This window comes from Mesocricetus auratus, unplaced genomic scaffold (assembly GCF_017639785.1).
Source record: "Mesocricetus auratus isolate SY011 unplaced genomic scaffold, BCM_Maur_2.0 Super-Scaffold_4256, whole genome shotgun sequence".
NCBI classification, from domain to species: Eukaryota; Metazoa; Chordata; class Mammalia; order Rodentia; family Cricetidae; genus Mesocricetus; species Mesocricetus auratus.
This window is the reverse complement of record NW_024429182.1, coordinates 16,789,905-16,808,922: the sequence shown is the minus strand read 5'-3', so window position 1 is coordinate 16,808,922 and position 19,018 is coordinate 16,789,905.

The following is a 19,018-nucleotide window of genomic DNA, read 5'->3' as shown; positions in this document are numbered from 1 at the left end:
AGAATCTAAACTGAACTCCAGTTTTTTTGTTTTTTGTTTTGTTTTGTTTTTCAAGACAGGGTTTCTCTGTGTTGTTTTAGAACCTGTCCTGGAACCTGCTCTGTAGACCAGGATGGTCTCAAACTCACAGAGATTCGCCTGCCTCTGCCTCCTGAGTGCTGGGATTAAAGGTGTGCACCACCAACGCCCGGCTGAACTCCAGTTTTAACACTGCTAGTTGACCTTATGAGTTACTTTAACCCTCTGGACATCAGTTTTTTGCTGGTCAATTTCTGCTTCATAGGCTTAGTGTAGGGGTCATCTTAGATGGTGGTCTTGATATTATTATATATAAAGCAGGAAGTAGTATTGTTGCAATACCTCTGCATGTATCTCCTCCACTCCCAAGCTAAACTAAAGTGTTGAGACACTTGTCAGGAAGAGTTGCAGCCCCTTGACTGCACTGAGCTTATTCGGGGTCTGTATGCGATGACATGCTTGTTTTATGGTTACTTACACTGCCCTTTCAGTGGGGCAGAGAAAACGCCTCCTGTTGTTAACTTCACTAAGGAAAACAGCGTGGGACAATAGGGAGAGATTGGTTAGGTCTAGAAATGCTACAAGGTAAAGAGAGCAGGTCGTGACTGTTTCCTATGAGAAGGGGAGTCCTGTTGGTGACAGACCAGGTGGCAAGGACACTATGCAGGAGGAGAGGTGAGAAGGTCAGAGTCAAGCCCCAGCCACAGGGGCTATCTTCTTCCTCCACTGTCCCTGACCCCCATCCTGTGCCATCAGGCCCCATCCTTCCTGCTCTTACCCAAGAGGGCCCAGGACCAGGACTCTCGTCACCTGCAGTGCACTGGGGTCTCCTTTCAGAGGCGACCTGCGTTTTCTGCAGTCTCCAGTTCATTCAACTTTACTCAGTTCAGCATCAAACTATGGTTAATTTCTGAGGACTCAGAAATAAACCGAGATCTTCTAGAGAGACACCCCCTGACACCACACACACACCACACACACACACACACACCACACACACACACCACAAACACACACTACACACACCACACACACACACCACACACACACACACCACACACACACACATACCACACACACCACACACCACACACACCACACACATACACACCACACTCACCACACACACACCACACACACAGACACCACATACTCACCACACACACACCACACACACACAACACACACACACACACACACACACACACACACGTAAAACTGGCTCTTGCGGGTGCCAGAGTTCAGGCTAGGACACATGCACTGCTTCTTGTGTTTGTTACAGATCTAACAAATTCTAATGCAGTGAGTGTGCCCAAGTTTTCTGGGAATAATCCAGGGTGCACGGATGTCCTGGAGAGAGACAACCCCCTGATCTCTGCAAGCTGCCAGGGTCAAGAAAATGATTGAGAGAGTAAGTGCCTCTGGAACTGAGCCAGCAAAACTCCGACAGGTGGAGCATAGGAGACCGCTGGGTCAAAGGCACGGCTGCACCGCAGGCCAGGGAAGGAGGAAACGTTCATGGGACATCTCCTGTGCACCAAGATGCAATAGCAGCTTGCTGTGGCTACTGTTGCCTCAGTAACCCTTTCCCAACACCCTTAGGAACAGAAGCTGTTGTCTCTGTAGATAAGATCTCCATTGAAAGAGGAGAGCTGAAAGTTCAGGGAAGTTAGATCACACAGCTTGTAAGAACCAGAGGCTAACCTTGCACCCAGAACTGGTTGCTTCTAAAATATATGCTCCTTCCCAGAACTGAGGAGGCTGAGCAGGACTGTGAGTTTGAGATCCACTACATGGTGAGTTTCAGGCCAGCCTGGGATATATACATAGACGGGGCCTTGTCTCAAAACAAAATGAAGCAGGGCGGGTGAAACAAGCAGCTCTGCAAATACAGCTGCTTGTCGCCAAGCCTGAAGTCCTGAACTTGATCTTTGAGACACATAGCAAAAGGAGAGAATCAGGCCCGGAGTTGGCAGCACATGCCTTTAATCCCAGCACTCGGGAGGCAGAGGCAGGCGGATCTCTGTGAGTTCAAAGCCAGCCTGGTCTACAGAGTGAGTTCCAGGACAGCCTCCAAAGCAATACAGAGAAATCTTGTCTCAGAAAAATAACAACAAAAACAAACATACAAACAAACAACCAGAAGGAGAGAACCAATTCCCACAAGTTGTCCTCTCATCCGATAAACATGATCCTTTCTTTCGTCATCTTCCCCGCCCCCACCCTCAGCCTTGAGAGTGCTCCTTCCAGGACCTTCCGGACCCAGGATCCTGTTTGCCCTTTCCTTCCCAGTCAAGAGCCCACTCCCTGCTCTGCACTAGGGCCTCTGCCTCCTGCCCCTACTTCCCTCCTAACCTCCTTCCCCCACCCCACATGCTACTCGGAGACTCCTCATCGAAATTTCCAAAGACTCACACCTTTAATGCCAGCACTCGGGAGCCAGAGACAGGCAGACCTCTGTGAGTTCAAGGCCAGCCTGGTCTACAGAGAGAGTTCCAGGACAGCCAAGGCTACACAGAGAAAAGTTGTCTGAAGAAAACAAAAACAAACAAACAAAAACTTGAGAAGTTTCCAGGGGAGTGGATGAAAAGATAGCTCAGCGGTTAAACCATTTGCTGCTCTTGAGGACAGCCTAGGTTAAACCATTTGCTGCTCTTGAGGACAGCCTAGGTTAAACCATTTGCTGCTCTTGAGGACAGCCTAGGTTACGGTTTCCAGCCCCACACTGGGTGCTCTCAGTTGCTCATAACTCCTCTTCCAGAGAATCCAATGCCCTCTTGTGACCTCCATAGGCACCTACAATGTGCACAAAGCCCTCTTGTGACCTCCACAGGCACCTACAATGTGCACAAAGCACACATGCAATCAGTATGCTATTTTAGATTTCCAGTGGAGGGGCCAGCAACATGGCTCAGCGGATAAAAGCGCTTGGCACACAATCCTGATGACCTGAGTTCAGTTTCCTGAACCCACAGTGGAGGGAGAGAACAGACTCCCAAAACTTGTCCTCTGATGTCTCTGTCATGGGCATGTGAACATGAGTGTGCATGTACAACACAATAAAGTTTTTATTTTTATTCTAATGGGACTGACTAATGTAAGCCTGACTTCTTACAGGCTTGGAACCCAGCCCCGCTGTTTACTAGCTTGGCAAGTTACTTGTAAGCATCAGTGTCATTGTCTGTCAAAAAAGAATGATGATGATACTTACCTGTAACTCAACAGGATAAGATCATGGCACTTAATAAGCAGTTTTTAAAAATCTGTTGTTAGTTTTCTTTTCAATTTTTCTCTTTGCTTATCTCAAGACAGGTCTTCTCTGTATAGCCTTTACTGTCCTGAGACTCTCTCTGTAGACCAGGCTGTCCCCCAATTCACAGGCCTGCCTCTGCCTCCCAATTGTTGGCATCAAAGGCCTTTGTTGCTTCACCCAGCTTTAATTTTTTTCTGAAGAAACGGATGCCTTTTGACATTTTTATACATTTACTTATTTATTTGGTGTGTGCGTGAAAATCCACGTACACAAGTGTTGGGGAAGTCCTGTGCATTTGTCAATAAAGCACTGTCTGGCCAATAGGGAATCTAGATAGGAGGGACTAGGAGTCCAGAAGGACTCTGGGTAAGAGAAACACAGGAGAGTCAACATGTAACACCATGAGGTAGGAAGCCCAGAACTATTCTCCGGTAAGAAACATACATAGATTAACAATTATGGGGTAATTACTTAAGTCAGAGCTAGCCAGTAAGAAACAAGCAAGGCCAACAGCTTCATAATTAATATAGCCTCCTGTGTGTTTATTTGGGACTTTTGCGGCTCTATAACCAGGCTGGCGGGAAGGCTTCTTTCAAGGAAAAAGCTTCCCTTTACACACAAGCATGCCTCACAGTGTGTGCGGAGGTCGGAGGATAGCTTGCAGGGGAAGATGTTTCTCTACTTCTACCAGGCAATTCTGCAGGTTGAACTCAGGTCATCAGGTCTGGTGGCAATCGCTTTTATCCAATGAGCTATCCTGCCAGCACTGCTTTGCAATTATAATAAAAGGCTATGTGCACTTGTGAAGCAACCTTGTTTCTTATCTAAATTTAAAATGGAAAATAAAAAAATATTAATAAAAAATAAAAGGCTATGTGCTCACAGAAACATTATCGACTGCATTTCAACACATTACAGATTACATCATTATAAACATGTGCTAGTTGACAGATTTTTACCTAAGGAAAAAAAGGCAGAGCTTTCAAAAAATATACTAATAGAGTATCATGTTATACACTGGATTTGTTTGGAAAGACTGGCAAGAATGTTCCCTGTTCTCTACTTAAAAACAAACACAAAACAAAACACTAAAAACTCAACATCATCCCTAATTTGGAAATAGTTGAACTGTCACACAGACTTGTATCATGGTCCTAACCATAATTCCATCCCAAAATTTCTTAGGACTTTGAAATGTGTTGTGTGTGTGTGTGTGTGTGTGTGTGTGTGTGTGTGTGTGATGTTTTGTTCAGCATATAGGATGAACAACTACCTTAAATAAAGGGACATAAGAGAAATGCTTAGTTCCTGGCATGGTTGCTCACACCTATAATCCCACCACCTGGAGGCATGGTGACTCACACCTATAATCCCACCATCTGCAGTTTTAGTGACTCACCTATAATCTTGCTTTGGTTGTAAACTAGCATGCTGCACTCTAGAGCTACAAAGATATCCTGACTTGTTGGGAAGGGAGACTTCCTGAAACTGGGGTTGCATGGGTGATGATCTCCTCTCAGGATATAGCAATCCTGCTGCTCTTCTGGAGAGAGCCATTAGAGCTGAGCTATCTGCTTCTTCTTTGACCCAAGATGTTACTTCTGTTACATTCTGTTAAAGGGGAAGACCCTGGAGAAATGAAGCAATCTCCTCCGGCTCCAAGGAAAAGTTGCTACTTTTTCTGCTCAGCCTTGCTCAGCCCCCCTAAGGGAATGTCCCTAAGGGACATCTCAGCAAGGGTCTTCTATTTTACACCAGTGAATGAAGATCTTCACCCAAGACTCTTTTGAGAAAGAGATTTATTTAGGAAGGAGGAGTCCAGGAGAGTGGCCACCTCGGCCAGGGTGGGAAAGGACAGCCCAAAATTGAGTTGGCAGAGGGGCTTAGATAGGGCTTCTTAGGGCCAGAGGAAAACTCTGGGAGTTTTTCTACTCAGGGATTGGTTAGTTTTCCTACTCAGAATTGGCTAGGTTAGTTGGTCAGGGACAGACATGGCTCTGATTTCAGAGACAAAATGTTTCTTTCACTGGTCCTTTTTTAGGGCTGGGGCATATTTCTTTCACTGACTCTGATTCTAGGGACAAAGCGTGCTTCTTTGGCACTGGTTTCTGAGTTGGGGTGTGTTTCTTTGGTTCTGGGTTCAGGGATAAAGTGTTTCAGATCCTGGCTATGTTTCTTTCTCTGGCTCTGGGTTCAGAGTCAGGGTGCTCCAGGATTGGTTGGTTTTCCTGGTCAGGGATTGGCTGGTTTTGTGTTTCAGTTGGTCAGGGACAGAGGTGGCTCTGATTTCAGGGCCCAACTGTTTATTTTACTGGCCTATTTTTCTTTTTTTTTTTTTTTTTAAGCTTTCTGGCTCTAGTTTTAGGGCTAAAGCATATTTCTTTCACTGGCTCTGGTCCTAGAGCCAAATATGTTTCTTTGACTCTGGTTTCAGAGTCAGGGTGTGTTTCTTTGGTTCTGGGTTCAGTGATAAAGTATTTCTCTCACTAGCCCGGTTTCAGATCCTGGGTGTGTTTCTTTCACTGACTCTGAGTTCAGAGTCAGAGAGGGTTTCTTTGGCTGTCCCTTTCACCCTACACTGGTGACTCACACCTATAATCCCACAACCTGCAGGCAGAGGCCAGACAGTTGCAAGTTTGATGCCAGCCTGGACTACACAGAAAAAAAGAAAAGAGGCTGTGGTGGTTTGAAAAAAAATGGCCCCCCAAAGGGAGTGGCACTATTAGGAGGTGTGGCCTTGGAGTGGGTGTGGTCTTGTTGCAGGAAGTGTGTCACTGTGGAGGCAGGCTTTGAGATCGCATATATGCTCAAGTCATGCCCAGTGTCTCAGAGCACTTCCTTTTTCCCGGGAGTCAAGAAATACCCCTCCCCCTTGGTTCAGGTGCTTTCACTGCTGACCCTAACTCAAAAGACATGGCTTTCTCTCCTCCCCACTCCCTCCTCCCCAACAGCTGCCAGGATCTGAAGCTTGCCTGCCATGTTGTTTTTCTCTCAAACTTTAATAAAATGGTCCTTGAGCTTAAAAAAAAATCATTGTTTAACCGGAGATGGGAATGTAGCTAAGTAGTAGCACTTGACTACAATTTTTAAAAAATCCTCTTTTAGCCCCCAGATCTGGACTGAAATGTCATACAATAGTAACCAACACAATAAGGAACATGCTGCCATTCTTTACTCTACAAATGGGAGTGCTAAGGCCATTGATGGGTTACAGAGTTCACCTAACCTTGGACCACTGGTGACTGACTTAACAAAGGCTTGAACTGAGGCATTCTGGCTCCAAGGGCTGCATGAGCATCCACTGGTTACAGAAAAATGGCAGGAAAGCAGAGATGTCCATGTCCTCATCCCCAGGACCTGAGAGTCTATTGCCAAACTTGGTAAAAGGGACTTTGTGGATGTAATTATCTTAGTGATCTTGAGGCCAGTAGGTTGTCCAGGATCATCTGAAAGTACACAATGTAAGCACAAGACCTTTACGAAGGGAGGCGACAGGTCAAGGGCAAAGGCCAGTGACACAAGGCAGTGACCCCGAGAAGGAGGACACCCTCAGACACAAAGGCTCCAACAGCCTCTATAAAAGGAGCCCTGTCCACACCTTGACTCCAACACAGTGGGATGCCGTCAGACTTCTAGTCTCCGGAAGTGTAAGATAATGAATTTTGTTGTTTTAAGCCTTCAGGCTTCTGGTAATTTGTTACAGCAGCAACAGGAAATTAAAACACAGATTCTCTCCTTCTTGAGAGGGAGCTGGAATCCTTAGCCACAGATCAGGCCAGTCTCTTAATTCTCTTTCTGTCAGTCTGTCTCTGTCTTTCCATCTCTCTCTTTTTCCTCCTACCCCAAAGACTTGCCATGTAGCCCAGGCTACCCCTAAGTTCAGTATAGTCCAGGTTGGCATCCAGTTTATGGTCCTCCTGTCTACCTCAAGAGTGCTGAGATTATAGGCATGTGTTGGAAACACTTTCCCCTCCCTACCTCTTCCAGGACATTTTCTCTGAGCATCCAAGCTTCTGCCCTGTCCTGTTCCAGCAGCAGACATTGGCCACCTTACTCAGCACTTACTAATATCAGTGCTGATGTGCTGGCCGGAGGCCCAGTGACATTCTTATGAGGGTGAGTCATGGAATCCAAGGACACGAGCCTGGAGGTCCTTTGAGAATCTATCCCTTCATTTTATGGATGATGAAACTGAGTCCCCAGGAAGAGAAGAAGGCCACGTGCCCAAGGTCATGTAGCCTGGGCTCAAAGACAGGGCCCCTGACTTTACTTCCAAACACTCATTCATTCAGCAAGTACTCACCAGGCCCGCGCCAAGCTGGGTGCTGGAGGGTCACTGGCAGCCACATGCAAGAAAGCTCCTTGTTCTCTGTAACAAACACAGTTATCACGTGGATATATCATTACTCCCCTTGACAAATGGGAGGGAAGTTTGTTCCATGTGACAAGCTGACGGAGGACAAAGCATAGAGATGTGTTCTATGCCATCAAACCAGGAAGGCTCCTCTGAGGAGGTGGCCACTGAAATAAGTTGTAGATAAGGACGAGTAGAGTTAACTAGGACTCTGGAGGGTAAGGAAGGAGAAAAATCTATTAATCGGAAGAAAAGTATACAAAAGCTGTGGGATCCAGGAGAGCAGAAGACGGTGTGGGGGCATGGTAGCCATTGTGGGGTCGAGAGAGAAAGATTGACAGGGAGAGAGGTGATATCTAAGGGCTCCAGAAGTCCACAGGGTCAGACCACTGAGGCCAGAGAGGCCATGGGGACTTTTGGTACTTGTCCCAATGACAATAAGAAGCCGTGGAAGGGTTTTAAGCGGATAATGACATGATCATATTTGAGTTTTATGGTGTTTGCCCCCACCAGGGCTTTCGCTTATCTCTATAGGCATGTTAGAGATCATTATTACAGGGAGTTTTATGCCACTCTGTATTCTTCCCGTACGCATAGCCTTGCACAGAGCAGGTGCTCCATAAATACACGTTGATTAACCTCTCAGAGGCAGGCGAGGCTAGAGAGCGCTCCCTCCCTCTTGGAGTGCTCTGGTTCTCCAATTGCCACACGCTGACTCTCTTAGCTCGCCTACACACACACACACACACACACACTCACACACACACTCACGCACACACTCACACACTCACACACACTCACACACACACTCACACACACACACACACACACTCCCTGAGATTTCATCTCCACCCTCCTTCTTCTCTGTCCACACTCTCCCCCCAAACCACTTTGCTACTTTTTACAGAAATGATCACTTCCATCCGGGCTAAGCTTAAGTTTCATGATGGCTGAGACCTTGCTTACTCCGTAGTTCCCAGAGTTGCTATAATACCCAGCATAGAGCAAACACCCCACAAGCCTTTTTATTTGCTTCTTTTTTTTAATGCTGGAAACTGGACCCAGGACTTCATGAATACTAATACATCTTCCATCACTGAGTTATACCTCAGGCCTGTGTATGTTATTTGATGAGATGACCATTCAGATGAAGTTCAAGTCAAAACAAAACCAATCGACGGTGATTGATATCCAAATAATGGACACCTATGGGGACCTGATAACTGGGAAGGAACACAAAGACATTGGGAAAGGGGGACTAGAAATCTTGATATGTGTGTCCCAGTGTCTGCATGTGGGAAAGTCGTGGGTTTCATGATCTTTACAGTGTGCGTCTGTTTTGTTTTAAGAGAGGAGGTGGTGTCTGATGGGTGGGAATGCCCCATGTCCAGCTGTTTTAGGTGTCTGCCTCGAGGCTCACCTCATCCAACAGCCCCCGCCCTATATGTTGCTCTCCTAAGTCCTGTGCCCAGTGCTGTCGCCATCATATTTGCAATCATTGGCTTTCCAGTCTACAGGGTCCCCCTTGTGCCCCTTACATCTTCTCTCCTTACCCGGCTTCCAAAGACACATGAACACAAGTGATCCTGTTCTTGTGCAGACTCTAAGGGTGGCCCCAGGACTTTCACCAACAGGTATCACAACTGCGGTTATGTCATGGCAAAAGGGGCATAATCTGAGGCAGAAAACCCTTCCTGAAACACAGGAAGTCTTCTCAGAAGCATAGAGTAGCACACTGTGTCTGGCTTTGAAGACAGAAGGGACACATGCAAGGACCAGATAGTGGCTTCTGTAAGCCAAGGCTGACTTTCCTGCTGACACCCAACAAGGGTGCGGGGAGCAAGTTGTGGAGTGGCAGTGAGTGTGGACGGAGTCTGTCCCCAGGACCTCAAAAAAGAGCCCAACCAGCTAAAGCCGGATCCCTGTTATTCTGAGAGGGTCCGCAGTTCTGCCTGCCAGGCTTCTGACCTAGGGACCGGTGAGATTCAAAATGCACGTTGAGGACGTGGGGAGACAGCTCACGGGTTAAGAGCCTATACTGTGGGGGCTGGAGAGGTGGCTCAGTGGTTAAGAGCACTGGCTGCTCTTCCAGAGGACCTGGGTTCAATTCCCAGCACCCACATGGCAGCTCACAACTGTCTGTAACTCCAGTTCCAGCAGATCTGGCATCCTCACACAGACATACATGCAGGCAAAACATCAATGCACATAAAATAAAAATGAATAAATGTTAAAAGAGCCTATACTGCTCTTCCAGAGGACCCGAGTTCAATTCCCACCACCCATAATGGGCAGTCATAACTGCCTGCAACTCCAGCTCTGGCAGTGCCCATGCCTCAGGATCTGCAGTACCTGCACTCATGTGTACATACGAGGGCATGTGAGCGTGCACATGTGTGTGCACACACACACAATTACAAATAAATTAGCAAATAAATGTATGTTGAGCAGGGAATAGTGGTTCATGACTATAATCCCAGAATTGAGATGTGGAGGCTTAAGTCCAGTCCCTACTCAATGGCCTCTATTTCCCTCTCTTCCCCCTCCCTCTCTCTCTCCCTCCCTCCCTCTCATCTCTTTGCTTCTATCATGGCTGAGACCACTGACTACTCTCCTGCCCATTTGCCTCCAAGCCTATCATTCCAACCCATCCATCCTGCTCACAGCCACCAGATTAGTCTTTCAAAGCCACAGACTTCATCACAAGTGGCAGGGTAGCCAAGGGATTATCCTCAGGAACTAGAATGCTGGTATAAAGCCTAGCTCTGTCTGCCTCAAGGGTTTTGTTTTTCTCTTTCCATTTTCTGATCATCTATGTTGTCTGAACATAATTACTGAGATTTTACTTGATGTGGGTCTGCAATTCCAGCCCTGGGCAGGTAAAGGCAAGAGGATCAAGAGTTCAAGGTCGCCCTTAGATAAATAGCTGGTCCAGCCTGGGCTACATGGACCCCATCTTAAAACAATACTAATAATGAATGTGATTGCCCAGAGGTAATGGCTGCTCTGACTGCAGAGTTGTCCATGGCTCCAGGTGGTTGGCTGAAGTCTTCAGTCTGGCCTTACAGCCCCTCCCACCTCCCCAGCCCATTCACTTAATTCCAGGCTGTTCTCTTACCTGTTAACCCCATGCCTTTCCTTCCGTCTTCATCATCTCCCCCTTCATTCACTTACCACCTTCTATTCCCAGGGGCCTCCTGACTGATTCACACGTCTCCAGTTGCTGCAGCTAACAAGGCTGCTGAAACACAGGCCTGACAGTGTCGCGTGTGGGTTTGCACCCTCCTTGAACGCAGCTGCTCTCCAGATGAAACCTGAAATTCTCACCACAGCCCTTAAAGACTCGCCACAGCACCATCTCCAACCTTCCCTTGCTCTCTGCACAAAGGCATCAACTAGGCTTCCTCCGGCCCCTGAAGGTACCACTTGGCTATTCTTTCTTCCTGGATCATGCTTTCCTTAAACAACACCTGTTTTCCCTCAATCTTCATCTAAAGCAGGGGAGACTTCCTCCAGGAAGCCTGCCCTGACTTTCCTGACTAGGACAAATGCCTCACTTCCAGGATCACAGAAGCTCAAATTGCTCTTGGGTTAACATTTCACAGAAGCAATTTGTCTTCAGGAGCTTCATAACCAAAAACTCCAAAAGACAGGATGTCTCCAGGGCCAAACATGATGCTTGGCCAGGGCCCGTACCTGCTTCAGTACTAGGGAGAAGGATGAACAAGATGGGGGGGGGGCCTGCTCCAGCCCGGCTGACACTTACCCCCCACATTCACTCACTCGGGTCTCCACTTGATGAGCTTTCTGGGACAACTCCGTTCTTTTGTCACTCCAACACACCCCTGGTGGTCCCTGCCAAGCAGTCAGGACCAAATGTTTGGACCTGTGACGGTGTCTAACGATGCCTCCTGCCTGGTCTGCCACCATCATCTGGCCTGTATTCTTTCTCACTGGTTGTGAGCATAACGCATGCACATTGAAGAACTTTTAGATAACACAGATAATGCAGAAAGTAGAAAAGAAAACACAAAACGTTTCAAACATAACTACCCAGAGATAATTGCTGCTGTTATTGTAGAGTGTATGTTCGCCCATTTTCCCACAGCGAAGGATTTTTTTTTTAACTTTACAACAAATCAATGAAGTTCATATTATCCTCACCATTTTCCGAGGGGAGGAGGGGTACAGACAAATTCAGTAACTTGTATAAAATAGCAGAGCTAGTAAGGACAGCACTTAGGCCCAACCTGCTGCCTCCTGACTGAACCTCTCTCTACGGAACCTCTGGGGCCTCTAGGCCCTTCCCCCTCTCTGCTCCTAATTCTTATACCACTGTTCCCTTTTCCTTCAAAGGCCAAGCTCCAGTCAGCTATTCAGCTTCAAGGACAGCACTTTGGTATCTAGTACAGTGTGGAAAACTGGCAACAGGGTTAGTGCACATCAGGACGGGTTCAAAAAGTGACCTACACGGCCTTGCAGCGGAAAACCACACTTTCAGAAAAAGACCCACAGCATGGTTCATCAGAAGTAACTTCTGGGACAGTTTATTAAATTAAAAAAACAAGACAATGAATAATGTGTGAAATTGACTATCATTTATGAGGGTACTCTCTCTCTCTCTCTCTCTCTCTCTCTCTCTCTCTCTCTCTCTCTCACACACACACACACACACACACACACACACACACACGATACCAGTAGCTACTTTTGAGAAGGAATATTGAAGGAATGAAAGTGAACGATAAGGAGGACCTGGGTTTTCTCTCCTGCATGGCGTTTCACTGTTTACCACATCCATGCATATAACGAGTGAAATCAAAACTAAAATAGGCGGTAGCTCAGCCATAGAGTACTTGCCTAACCTGTGAGGGCTTGCATTCACTTTCAGCACAAAAAGTGAGACAAAGCAGACCCACCTTTCTCTGCCACCCCCGAACCCCTAATACCCCCTTAGGTGAGCGTTTGCATGTACCCTCTGGCCCACAAGCATGCCTTCCTCCCTTCCCCAGTGAGGCTCATATACTTATCGTTTGTCTCAGGGGCTGGAGAGATGGCTCAGCATGTAAGGGCACTGGCTGATCTTCCAAAGGTCCCAGGTTCAGTTCCCAGCACCCACTGGGAATTGGGTGAATGGCAGCTCACAACTGTCCAAAACTCCAGTTCCAGAGACTCCAAAGCCCTCTCTGGTGCTTAGGGTTACCAATTACTCACTAGAACACAGACATAAGCCAGCAAACACCATAAACGTAACATAACAACAAAATTAAGCACCTCCCCCTAAGAAAAAGTTGGGCTTTTTGTTGTTGTTTTGTTTGTTTGTCTCCTTCATTGGACTAGTAAGATCCTGCGAGGGCAAGGCCTTCCTTCTAGTCCCATCTGGGTCTCCTGCCCCACCTTTCCATGAGCTCCAGGCGTTGATCTCGGGTCGCCAGGCTTGCAGGGCCAGCGCCTGTACCTGCAGAACCCTCTCGCAGACTTTCAATCCTTTAAGACCTCTGCTCTGATGGGTGGTGGAGGTGGTAGCTCACACCTTCATCCCAGCACTCAGAAGGCAGAGGGAGGCGGATCTCTTTGGGTTCCAGGACAGTCTGGTCTTCAGAGTCCAAGGCCAGCCAGGGCCACACAGTAAAACCCTGTCTCAAAAGAATGAACAAACAAATTCCATCACCCCTGAAGGGTGAGCTCCCTCATGTTACCCCCTCCCACTCCTGCTGCTGACTTCTACCTCACAGGGCTGGAATGACTCCATCAGAATTTGCCTTCCTGATGATGCTCTCTGTGAACACAGGAACCACACTCCACCAAACCCAGCACTCAGCTCAGACCGGCCTTCTCCTGTCCACACCGGTATCTGGATAGGCGCTAAGAGCCTGCCCTGGTCACTCACAAAAGACGGTGACACTTGAGAGCATATTACCATCCTCCTATTCCTAATCAAAGTCCCTCAGCCCAACTGGGTCACCAGACTGAAATCTCCCCACCCTCACAGAGCCTCATGCCAGTCTAGGTCTCTCTTTGAGAACAGAGCCCCACCCAGGCCAAGGCCAGGCCCCAGACTGACTCCCTGCCCCCAGCCCTACAGAGAACACCATAGCCCAGCCCAGCCTGGAGGGTCTGACCCATCAATCGTGTTCCCAGGGGTACAAACCAATTTCTCTTGCTTTCCTGAGCCCGTCTCCCTGGCGGAGCCTGGAGGGGCCTTCAATCGCATTAATCCCAGCCTGGCGGCGGTGACGAAGACGGATTTCTCCACCAAACGATCCATTTGTATCTCTCGAGCACTCAGTTGGTTTTTTTCTGTGCGGATGTTCAAAATATCATGAAAAAGGCGTTAGCTGGGTAGCTGTGGCGCAGCGAAATAATAGAGTGATCCGGCAATGCGCTTCTGACCTTGCAGGACAGCTAATCCATCCGCACATCTATCTTAATTATTCCCGGTTACAAAAGAGAAACTCCACCATCCATTCATTCGGGACTGGCAATTCCATTTTCCATCCCTACTCACGCCTCATCCTTTCTCCACCATGCCTCTAACCAGATAGTCCCATTCACCATGGCTACAACGCTCTCCACCCCTACCTAGTCCAACCTAGCCAGGCCTGAGCCTACATTGGTGTAACCCAGCCCAATCCACTCACTGCCACTTGAGATCCAAAGTTCTCTGTGTGTGCTCTCCTCTCTAGAATGCCAGTCAATGCCCACTGAAGGCCAGCTACGTTGAGAATCAAGGTTCGGCAGACAAAAAGGTGGTGTGTACATGCGTGCCCACACACACTGAAACATTCACACAGGTAGTCATAGACTCTTATCCAGATTTTAATATTCAATTTAATATTCTTTCACACACACACACAGACACACACATACATACATACACACACATACACACATACACACACACTGAAACATTCACACAGGTAGTCATAGACTCTTATCCAGATTTTAATATTCAATTTAATATTCTTTCACACACACAGACACACACATACATACATACACACACATATACACACAGACACATACACACATACACACACACTGAAACATTCACACAGGTAGCCATAGACTCTTATCTAGATTTTAATATTCAATTTAATATTCTTTCATACACACAGACACACACATACACACACAGACACATATACACACATACACACACAGACACATACACACACAAACACACACACACACAGACACACCGTATCTTCTATTCTCACTGCTACCGTACCATTTGGATTCTGTTGCTACCTTGGTACTGACACTAGCACAGATGGGCTTTTAGACTCTAAGATTAGACCCAATGAGAGTGTCTTGGCATTTCTCCCACCTGAAAAGTTCAAATGCATTGTTGTTGCTTGAGACAGGGTCTCTCTATATAGCCTTGATTAGCCTAAAACTTCTAAGCTGGTGTCTAACTCAGAGATTTGCCTGCCTCTGCTTTCAGAGAGCTGGGATTAAAGGTGTGTGCCATCATGTCCCTCCTCCCATTTCTTTTTTTATTTTTTATTTTATGTATTTATTTATTTGTTTGTTTTTTGCTCCTTGCTTAATACGCATAGGGCAGCAGTGCTGGTAGAGGAAGATTGGCATGTAGCAAGGAAGAGAGCAAAAGATACGTGTGTTGCAGGGGGATTGAGCTGAGATGCAGTGATCAGGGGGAAACGGGGTACAGAAAGGGGACGCTGCCAGGCAGAGGGATGACAAGGTACTGACACACTGTGACAGTGACTGCATGAAGAACACAATTCCAGCTAATGGCACCAGATCCACTTTGGGAATGCCCGTGCAGGTCTCCAAAGCCCTTCCTAATTCTGCCCCTTAATGTATGTTTTTCAGATCTCTCGTTCTAATGATTTTAATGCAATCAGCAAAACTAGGCATGTAATTGTCTTGGCTCTGTGCTTGGCCATGGCAGCTCCTGGGATCCCTGGCTCCCAGTTTTCATGCCCTACCCACCAATCTAGCCCTCCCTCCTTCTGTACTCCTTAATTCAGCTTCAGCAACAAGTGAGACTTCTCTGGCTCCTGAGGCCAGGAAGGAAACAGAAGAAGCCTCGAGGAGCCCGCTGAGCAAAGGACTCAGAATCCTGGGCTGTCAGATGTTTCCTGGCCCATCCTGGCTAGGTTATACCAGTTAGAAAAGGAAGTCAGGATGGCTTCCTAGAAAAGCTCAACGACCCCCTTTCCCAGAAGCAGCAGGCAGCCTGGGCTGGGCCTGCACGGGCAGTGCGCAGGGGAAAGGCCATTTGTCCGTAGACAATGGCAGAAAAGGGGTCTCCCAGCGGCTGTTGAGAGCCAATTTGTAGTGGTGACGGGCCGAGGTTGCTCCAAAGGCTGGGAACAGCTGGAGCTCCGGGTGACTGATGGGTGGGCCCAGGAGAGGGGCCATTGGTCTGGCAGACACAAAAGCCCCGATGGTGCGCGGGTGGGGCCCGTCAAAATCATTAAGTGCTGAAGATGGAGCCGGCAGACTTCAGATGGGACCAGTGGCTTGGGGGAAGAGGTCAGGAGCTGTCCCGGCCCTTTCTACCGCCCCTCCTCCACCCTCCACCGGCAGTCTCGGCTCCGGAAACTGGCCACCCACGACCCGATTACCATCTAATTTGCATAGACACACCCCCAGCCTCCTGGTGCCTTCCAGTCCAATCTCAGTTCTGACTCTGGGGTAACCTGGGGCTCAATAGTCCCTCCGCGCCTCTTTTGGGGACCCGTCACCCTCGAACATTGCACTCCTCAGCCGAGGCCTTCTCTACTTTGCAAAGAGCTAGACTGTCAGCAGGCAGGACCACGAAACGCACCACCCCCATTTCCAAACCTAAGAAACTGAGTCCGGGATGCTGGCTTGGGCTGCTTCTAGGAGCCTCCTTCCCTCTGTGTGGGAAATGATGCTCCCCGTCGACCTTCCCCAAGGGATATGGGGAGAAGACGCTGGAAGAATATAGAGTCCTCCCTCACCCCCGGGAGCCCTCCCTTGCTCCTCGAGGCTCCGGGCACGAGAGCAAAGCAGTGACCCGGCCAGGTGGTGATGATGCGGCCGGCCGCGCTGGTCACTCTTGGCCGCTCCCCGCGCGGAGCCCGACCCCCCTCGCATGGGTCACGGCGCCGGCAAAACTCCCTGACACAGAAACGCCGCGGGGCCTGCGCGTGTCGGGAACAATCCTCCGGCTGATGGGAAGCGACAGCTCCGCCCCGCCTTCCTCCGCGCTCTCCCTCCTCCGCTTCTCCCCGCGCCCCGCTGCCCTCCCAGTCAGCCCACACTCCCCAGCAGCATGCCTGGCCCGCCAGGCCGCCCCCAGAATTCCTCTGCGTGGCGTGGGATTTGTACAGGAGAGCCGGTGCGACCCTATGGCCAGGTGGCTTAGGATTTGGAGATAGAAGGAGTGGAGGAAGAGAAGTGCTTGAAGGCACCGTTGGTCTCAGTGTGTTCCTGAAGAAAAAAGACTGGAAGGAAAGAGCAACATGTGGGGGGCTCTCACTGGTGCCATTGATTCTTCTGACTCATCTCCGTCTTCTGGGTTCTGTCTTCTGTGTATTTTTTGTATTGTTTGCAAGAAAGTTTTCTTTTATGATGACCCTCCTACACACACACACACACACACACACACACACACACACACACACCTACCTGCAGGCATAGTCCAGTCATGGTCACCTACCCCCCACCAGCCGTTCACAGCCACAAAGAAGTCTAGGGCCACTAGTTCCAGTTTCCATTCTTGCTCCAAGTCAGAACCTTCCAGGAGGCAATGCTACTACCTTCATCTGTCCTCAACTTTTTCTTTGCTCACCTGGAGCCTGATTCCCCCTTACTGTTTTCTTCACTGGGGGGGGTTGATGTTAAAGGAACAGCCTGAAAATGCTAAATCCCCTCTCCAGCCCACTTAAGGAGAAGCCTCTATGGGGTCCCTTCTGAGAATGGGCCAAACTTCCACCAACACCCTGACCCACCCTTGCCCTTACTCCTGCCCCACGTCCCCTGTCCTTTGTGTCCTGGCCTGGACCAGATGTTCCAGGTGTGTGTCTTCCCATGTCTACTGTGTGTCACCCTCCACTGGCATTCCTTTGAGCCTTCACTATTGTTTTTGTGGGTCCTGCAATTCCTCTCATGCGCTGAATCCCCGGTGAATAGATGAATGAACTTGCTTGTGAATTTAGGAGGATCTCTGATCCTGAGATGGACATTGCACCAGCGAAGTGGGTGAGAACAAAGGACCCTTGTTGGAGCTGACACAGAAACATCAGCTGGGCCGTACAGTGAGTTTAAGGCCACCATGGGTGACATAAGACCTAGTCCCAAGCAAAGGAAAGGAAGCTGGAGAGATGGCTCACTGGTTAAGAGCACTGGTTGCCTGCTGGGTGGTGGTGGCATAGACCTTTAATCCCAGTACTCCAGAGTCAGAGGCAGGTGGATATCCGTGAGTTTGAGGCCAATCCAGTCTACAGAGCAAGTTCCAGGACAGCCAAGGCTACACAGAGAAACCCTGTCTCGAGAAGGAGAGAGAGAGAGAGAGAGAGAGAGAGAGAGAGAGAGAGAGAGAGAGAGAGAGAGAGAACAAAAGAAGCAAAGGTTGCTCTTCCAGAGGACCTGGGATTGATTTTCAGCACCCACATGGAGGCTAACAACCATCTGTACCTCCAGGCCCAAGGGATCTGATGCCCTCTTCTGGCTTCCCTAGACCCAACACATATATACACTGCAAAGACACACGCGCAGGAAAAATACTCGTATACACACGAAACAATTAGAATACATTTTTGAAAAGAGTGCTAGCTTTGGTAGCACAAATACTAAAATTAGACTGTCTTTTAAGTACTCAACTGATCCTTTAATAAAGCACTTTGTGATTCATTTATTTTATTTCATGTGTATGACTTTTGCCCTCATGTATGTCTATGCATCATTCACAAGCTTAGTGCTCAAGAAAGCCAGAGGAGGAAGTCAGACCCCCTGGTACTAGAGTTACAAGTAATCATGGGAAGCTATGTGGGTGCTGGAAACCAAACCTGTGTCCTCTGGAAGAGCAGCTCTTCACTGTGGAGTCATCTCACCCAGCAAGCTCCCTTCTAAAAGTGTAACGCAGAAGAGAGAAAGATAAGACTAGAAAAAGGAAGGAAGGTTGGTATAGAGAGGTCAGCTGTCTCCCTGAAGTCACAAAGTTTGACAGACTGTGGGACACTAAGGTTGAGGGTGCCCTGTGCTTCTGCTGAGGGCCAGGCAGTGCAGTGAGGATGGGGCCACTTTCTGGTAACCATACCACCCTGTCACCCTGCCCCAGAATGAGGGAGCCCCTGATCATCTCCCCAGGAAAAGTCCTACATCTGTCTTCCTCCCCAAACCCTTCCTTCAGCCCCCATGTCCTTTTCTGCTCCTTCCACCCTGCCATTTCCGCC